Below are 12,114 nucleotides of genomic sequence, written 5' to 3'. Positions count from 1 at the left end.
AAGGAATCACTTAATGATATGATAAGCAAGTTGAAACAAGAGATCATGACAACAAAAAATGAAATGCAGGATATGACTATGAGATTTTGCAAAGAGATTGAAGACAGAAAGAAGAATGAAGAAGAATTGACCAGAAGACTAAGTGATGCAGCAAATGAGAACACAATACTTAGCTATGAAAATGACATGTTGAAGACAGATCTGATGCATACTCAGAATGACTCAAATGAACTAATGAGACAAAAAGAAATCTTGGAAAGGGAATTGGAAACTGCAAATCAACATAAAGAAAAATTCAAGAAAAGCTCAGAAGAACTCGGTACCTTATTAAAGAATCAAAAACCCAAAGGTGACACTTCTGGAATTGGCTTTGAAGTTGGAGAAAGCTCCGGTACTGCAAATACTCAAGATCACAGCAAACCGGTAAGACCACCTAATACTTACAAATTCAATGGAAAATGATTTAACTGTAATAAATATGGTCATAGGGCAAATGAATGTAGATCTAGGAATTATCAGAATATCAATCCACCCACCGGTCAATGTTCCAAATGCAACAAAGCTGGTCATAACTCTGAAAAACTGCAGAATGAATGTGAGATGTTATGTTTGTGGAAGATTTGGACATCTATCTAATCAATGCAGAACACAAACCGATATAGGTTATGGGAAAGCTATTCAGAAAAATAATGTAACTTGTTATGCATGTAACAAGATTGGACATATTGCTAAATTTTGTAGAAGTAAAGGTACACCGGTAGACAACAAAAGTGCTAGCTTGAAAGGTAAAGAAAAAGTTGAAGAGGTTAAGCAAGAATTCTCAAAGCAATGGATTAGAAAAGCTGATCTAAATATTGGGAATACTCCTCCACCGGTAGAACCAACAAATACTCCATCGACAGGACAGAGTGATGCCTCACCGGCAGGACAGAGTAGTGCTCCACCGACAGGAAGCTCTTCATCTAATTGAAGAAAATTGTCTTGAGGGTTTGGCAATCTAATGACACATGTGCTATTATTCCCTCGGTTAGAGATAAGAAGTTGAAAATCACTTATTACCGGCAAACAAAGTTAAGTGAATACTTAACCAGCATGCAATTAATGCGGTAGATAACGAAAAAGACTTTATAAAATAAGGTTTTGGCTCCATTTCATTTCACTGTGATTTCAAACTTTCAGAGAGCACGAAGATTTCCGAGCTAAGGCATTTCGAGCAAGAAGCAAGCACACTCCAAGCAATCATCCATCCAAGATAGAAAAAGGTATTTTATCATGGCATCCACCTCTGCAATTGAATACATAGCGAACCCTACTGTTGTGGAAGTAATTAAAAGACCTAGGCCCGTATTTCAATTGGTCCCCGAAATAGCAAAGAAGGATGATACCTTGGGTGCATTTTCTCAAATCCCTAAAGGTGTTGTATATGCTGAAGACCCTAGAATGTATATTCACTGCAATATTGAAGAGTTAGGAGACGAGGAAATAAAAACCATGTGCAAAACCGAGATATGTGATGATACCGGCAATGTTAAAGCTGAACACAAAATCATTGAAACCCTAGGATTCACAGAAATCCTTAGCATTCCTGAATTTCCTAAGGATGTGATTAGGATAGTGTTAAGAAGAGTTCATGGAGAATTTTTCTGGTTAGATGCAATTCATAAGATCACCAAGCAAGCAGTAAAGGGTGTCACAAGGTTACCGGCCACCGGTAAAAGACCAGACAAAAACAAGAAAGTCTCAAATGATTTAGTCATAGACCTATACAAATGTGAGATTCACAAGCATGATATTAGGTTACAAAGCCACTCATGCCAATAGACTTAACTCAGTTTCAAGTTTATGCATTAAGAGTGCTTATGACATGATAACAGACAATGCAAAAATTAACATCTGTGAATGGTTAAAGGATGAACTGATAGACAACCTTGGAAAGATAAAGAAGGATAAGAAAGGAACCTTCAGATTTGGAAATCTGTTAGTGTGTCTAATGCTTCATATAACAAAACAAGTTCCTGGTATAGGATATAAAGAACTTGGATATGACATACCGGTAGGAAAGCAACTGACAGAACTGTTCAATACCATGGGTGAGAATAAGGAAAACAACATTCATGACTTTTTCCAAGCACTAAAGACAAAAATGAAGAAAAGGACAAGGTTATCTCAGGAAATTGTAGATAAATACAAAGATGATATATGCTTTGTTATCAAAAAGGATGAAATATGGATGGAAGCAGTCATCCCAAGGACAATCTGGGTAACAGAAATGGGCTATGAGACAGATGACCACATAGTTGAAACTTATGCCAAAGCACTTCTGGAAGCCCCAAATGAACCTAAGGAGGAAGCATTTGGTAGTGCTGAAACAATAGAAAAACAAATACAGTCCAAGAAAAGAGTGAAGAAGGTAGAGGCATTTGTGAGAAAAGGATCCAGAGAAGCAAAAGCCATTAAGGAAGATGTACTAAAGAAAACCGACATAACTAAAGATGAGTTGGTAGCCCCACAACCTGAAGCTCATCTATCACCGGTAGGTACTTCGGAAGGAGACATGCCAACAACCTTTAAAAGAGTTGTTAGGAAAAGAGATCCCTCACCAGCAACCACTCCTTCACCTAGAAGGACAAGGCAGAAGCAACAAGCTGTGAGATCTCTGGTCAGAAAGGTCACACCTAAAAAGAAGCTGACTCCTAAGAAAAAGAAAAAGGCAAAAACTGACTTGGCACCTCTAGACATTTTGTTAAATGAGATCACAAAGGAAGGAAAACTGAAGAACATAGGGAAAATTTATGACACCCTATCGGCTAATGAGAAAGGGAAAGTCGAGGAGAGTGTAATATTACATATGGACATGTTCAAAAAGTTTTTGATGGAAGTCATAAATGAAATTCCTGATGACTTATACAAAAGACTTGAGGCCAGAAGGCAAGGAGTAATTGAAATGGACAAGAAAATAAAAATAGAAAAACTACTTGTTGTATATCCGGTAAACTCCCCAAAAGAAATTGATGATCTGATAGCTCAGGCTAACCAGACAGTTTTTTCCACTACACACCGGCATATTTCACTGATGGCAGGTAGAATTATAGAAGTTTCAGAGTAAACAGAAGATGGTTGGGACATATTTTTGGTTGAAAAGGAGAAACAAGAAGAATATAGGAATCCCAAGCCTATTAAGGTATATCAGAAGGATAAGGACAAAGGGAAAGGCAAAATTGGTGGACCTCCAAGCATAAAGGTTAAAGATAACCTACCTCCACCTGTAAAATTACAATCCTTGAAAACCAACCGGCAGCTGAAAGCATGGATGCAGAGGATAGCAATACAAATCCTGAAGTCCTATACACTGTAAATGTTGATACCCAAAAGATCAACATAACAGTTGATAAAGATACAAGTGAAAAATCAGATATGGCTAAAGAGCCTCTGGTAACAGGAGATACAGAGCAATCGGTAGAGGATACAAGGAAAAAGATGGAACCTGAGGCACAAACATAGAAACCAACAGAGCTAAAGGCTCCATAACAGATGCCACTGGTAAGCAATGAAGCAAGAAAACTGGTGCTAAAGGAAATGCAGACACAAACTGACCTGCCAGAGGTCAATACAAGCATGGTCACTTCCACCAATACTCAGTTTGTTGGGTCATCATCAAAGTCAACAAATGTGACTGAGGTATTACTTAAATCCATCAAGAAAATAACTGAGTATAGTTCACAAGCTTACAAAGCAATAGATGATTAAATACCAATTTTGAAAATAATTGCTCCTGATTGTAATATAGATAATAAAGATTCTTTAGGACACTTGGATACATTATGTAAATACATTTCTGGAAATATTGAGAAAATAAAGGAAGAATCTGTAAAGGACATTGTAGAAAAGGAGAAACAAAAATTCTTTGAGGAAGAGATAAAGAAGTGTAATAGAGACTTTGACACACTTCTACCGAAACTGTGTAGTTTGTTAAAAGAGTATAAAAACCTGTATAAAGACACATGCAAAACAAACTTCCTGACTGTAGATATTGACAAGAAAACAAGCAAGACACAGGAAGAGATAAACAAGCTTGCAGACAATTTTGTCAACTCACCGGATTCACTATCTATTTTTGAAGATAAGTTAGCAAATTTTGAGGCAGAATTACTTAAACAGGAAAGAGAGAAAGAGACAATAATAAACAAGGCAAAACACTTGAGATCTAAACTGAGTCCAAGATTGGACTATCTAGCATCTCTGCGGAAGGAAATCTCAGAGGCATTAGCACAGGGAAGTAAAACACCGGCAGAACAATTGCAGCATCTCACCAGTACTGTGAAGAGGACCGAAACAACAATAAAAGATAGCAAAAAGTTTATGGACAGTATAAACTTAATTTTAGGCAATCTTTTTCAGATAATAACTACCCAACTACAAGGTTGAGGATATGGACTGGTATAACTACAAACTCTACTAACATCTTGACAACCTTTGTCATTGATGCCAAAGGGGGAGTAGTAGGATGAGAAAGTTCAAAGACAGGAATCATATGCTCAGGGGGAGCCCTTCATATTTTTGGTAAATTTTTTGGTCTACACATTTTGGACACTTTTTTTAAATTTCTCATGAGTGTTGCCATCAATGCCAAAGGGGGAGATTGTTGGCATATGGACACTCCAATGAGACATTGTGTGTGATTGAAGGTTTTGTCATTGATGGCAACCTTGCAATCCTATGGCACCGGCAAGACATCATACCGGCAAAGCATTATTCAAGCAAGACAGTGCACCGGCATCAACAAGATCACTCTACATCGGCACCAGCACCGACACAGAAGCAAAGATGTATATCGGCACAGAGGCCGACAGGATTTTTGATATGTAATATTTTTATTATTATTGTAAGCCGACTTGGCAAATTGTAAAATGACTCTTGTATATAAAATAGATCATTGTAGACATTTGAAAAAGTAAGGAAGCAAAAAAAAAGAAAATTACTAGGCAGACCTAATGTGTGAATTATAGGTCAAGGGTATATGTAAAGAACATAGTTAGAACCGGTACTGAATCTAGCATTGGAGATGCTATTGTAAAGCAGTACAGATCATTGGATTAGTATAATCCTCATTGTAAGTCAGTGTGACTTCTCATTGAGCAGTGAGCTCTAGGCAATTGGCCTTCCTGCATGTGCAGGCCCCTATTATAAGTAATATTCTCTTATTGGCCAGTAAGTGAATATTGTGGGTCACAAATCCCACCAAGGTTTTTCCCACACTTGGTTTCCTCATTAAACATCTTGTGTTATGGTGTTCTTTTCATGTGGATGTTTTTGATTCTATTTATTACATTAATTCTTGTATACCGGTATACTGCTACTTTATGTTCTGCATGTTTCAACTTAAGAAAATATAAATACCGGCTAGATACTGATTCACCCCCCGCTCTCAATATCTGTGGGAACCCTAACAGAGTGATCTCTTTCACTAAAAGTTTGGATGTTACAAAAGTCCTCTTTAGGATTGCTTGCTTGGTGTTCAACACTTGTGAGATGAGGTGTAGCAAGGTTTGTGTTTATAAATCACAAGCTACCTAGCCATGAGAGGATGTACTCAAAAGCTAGTTTTATCCTATCTATGATGCTTAGTAATGTCCTTTAGGATGATTGATCCTATATGTAGAGACTCACTAGAGAGAACTTGTTGTTTTGTTTAGTAATATCTGAAAGAACTAAGGACATGACTTCTTGGTGTTGAGAGTTGAATGTAATTTTGATGTTTTGGAGTGAGTGTAAACCTTGGAATTTCTACTTATGATTTTTGATGATTGGAATGATTTTGAGAAAATTATGAAGATGAAATGTGGAATATGTGTGAATTTGAAGTGTGATTTGGAAATTATTAAGAAGAAAATGTGGAAGAGGAGAAAATGTGAAAGATGTGAAACCTTAGAATCTCTAATAGGTGATTATGAATTTTGATAAGTGATTTGGAAATATTTTAAAGAAAATGAGGATGAAATATGAAAGGTGGTGAAAATAAAAGGACTTAAGAAGATGAAATATGGAAGATGTGTGAATTTGAAGTGTGACTTGGAAATGATGAAGAAGAAAATGTGGAAGAGGAGAAAATGTGAAAGATGTGAAACCTTAGAATCTCTAATAGGTAATTATGAATTTTGATGAGTGATTTGGAAATATTTTAAAGAAAATGAGGATGAAATATGAAAGGTGGTGAAAATGAATATGACTTAAGAAGATGAAATATGGAAGATGTGTGAATTTGAAGTGTGATTTGGAAATGATTTGAGGAAATGTGGAAGATGTGATTAAGAAAATGGTGAAGAAAAGGAGATGTGGAATTTCTTTTGAAAGAAGAGGAAATTTGGATTGATGGAAGAAAATGTTTTAAAGAAGAGGAAATGTGGATTGATGGAATCCCTAATAGGTGATTGTTAATTTCATGATTGATGTTGAAATGATTTGAGTGGAAAATGTGGAAGATGTGTTTTGATTGCAAAATGAAGAAGATGAAATGTGAAACCTTGGAATTTTTTCTAAGTGATTGTGAGTTTTGGAAACTAAGATAGTGGATGAGATTGATGAAAGACTAGCATAGATGGAAAGTGAATCAATAAGTGATTTATTGTTGAGGTAGATATGACAATGATATTTTACCACTTTTATTGAGAGATTGGGACAAGGTAGATCTTTGTTGAAAGGCGTGTGTTTTTAAAGATTCCTCATCAATCTCATGTCCATGACCATTTAGATAATTGTGAAAATGGTAAAGGAATGTTTGATGTTTGAACAAGAGATTGTGGTTTATGTAGATAAATTATCTCTTCTTTAAGATCTCTTTTTGGATAGGTTTCTTCTTCTCAAGACGACGATATATGGATTTCTTGATATGCTGGAGGGATTTGATGATATGATGCATTTGCAAAATTTGTTGTGATTTGTTTGTTTTAGGTCGTTGTTGGCATGTAACTTGTTTCAAATGTTTGATTTATTTGACAAGAAGACACATCAAGCACACATAAATATTTTTTTCTTGGTAACTTTTGAATTGTATATGATGAAATGTGTATGTTCTTAGGATCTTTTCAAATCCCCTTTATTTTTCATAGGTTTGGAACAATCAAAATACAAAACAGTCAGGCTCTCCTAAGGTCAAAAAGGTAATTCATAATATCATAGCCCACATCTTGATACTCCTTTAGCTCAAACAACCTTGTCACACCCTAAGGTGCACCCATTTTTTTCCCTTTTGCCAAAAATTGAACCAAAGAGAATTGCTTCTCAATTGGATCGTTTTCTTGGAAGATGTATGGTGAGTGTCTTGGGTGCGGATTATTCCCCACCCTTGCACTATGATATTATAAATGTTTAGATAATTGACTCAGTTGGGATTCTATGCTTAAGGTTTGTAGTAAGTGTTTTGTTTGGTGCGTCAAAGATAAACTCACTTAGGAGGTTTCCCAACCTTTAGAACAAAGGCTTTACATATCTCAAGGATATTGAGGGAAGGATATCAATGCTCACCACCATTCATTGGACATGATTTTCATCACATCCACATTTGATTATAGTGGGTTGGATTACTTTGTGTTAGCTGCTCCCCTCTCATTGGCCTTATGAGCTTCTCAGCAAGGTAGGCCTGCTAAATGATTTATCCTAATTTGCAAGAAATTGAAAGTGAGTCTATCATTTTGATCACCCAATTAAGGGGAGAGCATAAGCCTATCACAAGACAAATCAAACATGGTTTGTTCTTTTTATCCCTTCATTGCAATATTGTCTAAATGCTACTTGGAGATGTTGCTCCAACAAACATGGTGTTCTTTTTAACCAAGATAGCAAAATGAAATGTTCTTTTTAGCCAAAATAAATTGTGATGATTTGAACCTTGGAAAAAATTTGAAAGAAAACCTTTTGCAAGAATAGAAATATGACTTATTCTTTTTACCTTGCAAACTGAAATGTAAGTTGTTCTTTTTATCCCTTTGTAGCAAGAAATGAAATTTGTTTGTTCGTTTTAGATTGCACTAAAAGAAATGTGATCTACTTTGCAAAAAGGCAAGGTTTGTTTGTTGTCCTTTTTATCCTTTGCAAAATGAAAATGAAGTTCCTTTTATTTGCACCAAAGGAAATGTTGAATTCTTTTTAAAATGCACCAAAATAAAATGTGAGATTCTTTTTAGCCTTGCAACAAAGAAAGATTTGTTTATAGTTCTTTTTAACCTTTTTGTAGCAAGAAATGAAATTTGCAACAAAAAAAAGTAAATTAAAACTAAGCTAACTCCTTTAGAACCTGCACACAAAGTCAGCACCTGCAAAACTTTCAAAATGTTAGTCCAAATTGTGGGCTCAAAAGCCTAAAATTTTCTTTGAGGTTACAATTTTTTAGCTCTCTGTCCAAGACAAAAGCACTATTCTGGTATAAAAAAAAAAAGCGCTACTTTGTCAATACATATGTGCTAAAACCAAAACAAAAATGGCATTGGAAGAAGTGACAAAAGCACTAAAATGAAACAAGAGCACTGGAAGAATGAAAGAAGCGTTGAAACACAAATAGATGCTCTAGACTGGGTATTTGCAGAGGCGCTACAACTTCAAACAAAAGCGTCGAAACATGTGACAATAGCACTAGAGCATGACCTGTGCATGTAAAATTTGCAAGTTTTAAAATGTTAGTTAAAAATTTAACTTCTTAGTGTTGGATTCATGTCAGGTTCACCAAAATGATGCATATGAAAGGGGACACACAAAAATAAAGCTCAAAGTCAATAAGTTAGGTATAATCAAAACCTAAATCAAATGAACCAAAATCCTTCACGTACATATCAAAAGAGATTAACAAGCACACAAATGAAAGCAACACAAATCAAAAGAAGGGAGAAGAGACTCCCTAAGATTCTCCCATGATGCTCTTGTTGCCTCTCCCTTGATCTTCTCCTCTCCAAGATCCAGAAGATTTCTTGAGTGTAGCCCTCAGTTTTTAGCATGAAGCCATGGATGCCAAATGCAGGATTGAATATGGTTGAGAATGAAATCCTATTGATATGCAAATGCACAAACTAGAATTGCTATGTTATGAGAAAGCTAAGTGTGAACTCTCATGTAACTATAGTAACACTACTCAAATTGCTTCCTCCTTTTCCTGAGGAATGAGGCTCATTTTATAGGAAAAATGGGTAATTGGATGGTCAAGATTGATCTAGCTTAGCAAGGGCTAGGATTGCATGAGAGGGGCATGATCCTCAATCCATGCTTGCAACTTCCACCAATGCAATGGTGACAAGTGGCATCATGAGATGGCTTGAGAGGAAAGGGAAGAAGCATTAAATGTTTGTGAGGACATGAGGGTAACCCCATGTGGCTGGGTTATTGGACAAAGCTATTATCCAATGGTAAAGTTATTATCCAATGGGTAAAATCTTGTGCATGGTTTACCCATGGTTAGACTTTGACCAAAGGGACAAAACCCATGTGGGTTAACTTGATGAAGAAAGGAAGTATTTAAGATTTTGTAAGTCTTAAATGCGTGAGATGATGGGTTGGTGGTTAATTTGGGTTTAGGATTGTGCAAGTGATTAGAAGGGGGTTTAGGCTAATTTGGAAGGGATTAGAAGAAGCTGGAAGAAGGTTAGGCATGCAAGTGGGTGATGATAAATAAGCTTTTAATTAAATAATTTATTTTATTTAAAATAATGAATGCAACTTGCATTTGTAGGAGAATGCAAGTGGATGGGGTTTTAATTTATTTAAATGAGCATGTGATCTTTTGAGTTTATTTAAATACGTCTTAATTTATTTATTTAATAGTTGGACTATAGTTAGTAATTTAAATAAATTTATAAAATTTAATTAATTAGATTAGAAGAATAGGTTGAAATGAATTAATTAAATGTAAATTTAATTAATAGAAGAATATTAGTGCATTAAATAAATATTAAATATTTATTTAATTAATGGACAGATTTATGTGTCTACGCCACAAAACAAAAAAATACTAAAATTTTTGCAAACAACATAATTAGTTAGCGAGTTAGCATGTTCACATTGAATTCATCAAAACAAACCAAAAGTATGATAAATATGAAACTTCAACTTCTTACAAACCTCATATCAATCTTGCTACATCTACTTGGTAATTAGGAATATGGATGCAACTCAATAGCATGACACTATATTTATTGATACAGATTTTGATAAAGTGCATTTACATGAAGTCTTGAGATATTCAAAATGATGAGAGGATGAGGACATTTTAAAATTGAATGGATAAAATAAAATGGATGGAGGAGGATAAAATTGAAAACATAGATTCTTGATTCAACTCAATTGAAATTGGAAAATTATCATTTCAAACTCTTTAAAGAATAATAATGAAATGTTTAATTTATTAACAAGATAAATGAGAAGACAATTATGAATCATTTTGGTGCAGGGGCACCTCATCAAAACTCAAATCATGACCCTAAGGATGAAGACTAGGATCATTAGAGTCTCTTAGTGTGTCTTGTGCTTCATGTATGCAATAAACCCCACCATGTAAGCTCATGTCACCAATTAGGCAATTTGATAAGCCAATTGGGACAATGTGGTCAATAGGGGTAGTAGATGGTTTAGTTTTGTGTTTGATAGGTTTTTAGAAATGTTTTATCAGTGTTTGGTTGATCAATGTATATGGATTCCAACCTTAGCAAGTTTGACAACATTTTGTGAAAAATTGCAAAATTGCAACTTTTGTAAAATGCAACTTTTGAGTGCAAAAGTGCAACTTTTTGAAATACGGTTGGGGGAAGCCTTTCAATGGCTCCAACCTACTCCAAATTTGGTAGGAAACTATTGGAGAGTTGTATAAGATTTGTGGACATGATTCCCAAGGTGTCTTCTATTGTGATTGGAGTTTGTGAAGCAATAAAACACAAAATACTACAATTTTCCCAGAAATTTTGAGTTTGCAGGAGTTGCATGTGCATGTACAGATTGATTTGAATCCCACAATCCATGGAGTAGATAGAGGGGTGAAATATATTTTTTTGGTGGTGGTCTGAAGTCCTAATTATTTCGGAGTAGAGAGAACCCTCCATTCTTCTGACTGCAACCCGAAAAATTGAGGGTTTGGAGAGGGTTTTGGACAAACATGGCCTTATCTTGCATTCTAGTCCATTAGAAGACTCTTCTTTTGGAGGGATGCAGGATAAGCCTTTGTACTTTAGAGATTTCATGTTTTTTTGTAGGGTAAACTTGGTTGTGTGGAGAAAGGAGCAAAATTAGGTAGGCATCTCTATGTGATTACCTAGGACAAGATTTAGGACAATCATCATAAAATGTCATAGCGGTGGATTCCAGGTGTGCAACCCTGGAATTAAAGATTACTCACCATCCCCCACATTACCATAGAGTTGGTTGCCCATTTTGGATTCATTGTTTGGTAGTTGCTTTGGAAAATAGGCCTAATTGCCCTTATTAGGTCTCTTGGCCTCTAAAGGGATCAGACCTTTTAATTGCAGACCTAGTCAAACCATTTTGGGGAATAGTAAAAATTCCAAAAGGGTGTTTGAAATGGTAATTTTTTTGTATGGGTGTGTGGAACATTTTGGAGTTAAGATCCATTTTATCGCCAAATAGGGCTACAAGCCTAGGAGGTAGGTTTCTAAAGGAGGTCTAAGGAATTGGAACCTAATCCTAAACCCAATGCTTGGACTGGTTTCTAATGGCCATAAATAAACCAAATCCTAAGCCCTTGGGAGCAGTGTATCATAGGATGGTGTAGGATAGGTATTGAGGCATTTACTCATCTTGAGTAAGCCCAAGCCTAGTGAACTTGTGTGTAGTTTTCATTCAAGGTGTGGAGTCCTTCCTTGCAGGACCCTTGTGATCATTTGAGGGGTCAGAAGTCTAACCTTGTTTAGGCTTGTCCTTAGGTGTGTGGGTAGGGCTCTACATCACATTTAATTCATTAAATGGATAAAACGAGAAGAAGTTTCCAATTCAAGCTAGAGTTTGGTAAGGTGAAAATAAAAAAATTATTCATTCAAAATGGATATTTAACTCTCATATTAAATAGATAATATATAAAAAATAATAAATAGCAATAATGGACTAATAAGTGATAATTGATGATAA

Source organism: Cryptomeria japonica, chromosome 2 (assembly GCF_030272615.1).
Source record: "Cryptomeria japonica chromosome 2, Sugi_1.0, whole genome shotgun sequence".
NCBI classification, from domain to species: Eukaryota; Viridiplantae; Streptophyta; class Pinopsida; order Cupressales; family Cupressaceae; genus Cryptomeria; species Cryptomeria japonica.
Note: the sequence above shows the minus strand (reverse complement) of the source record.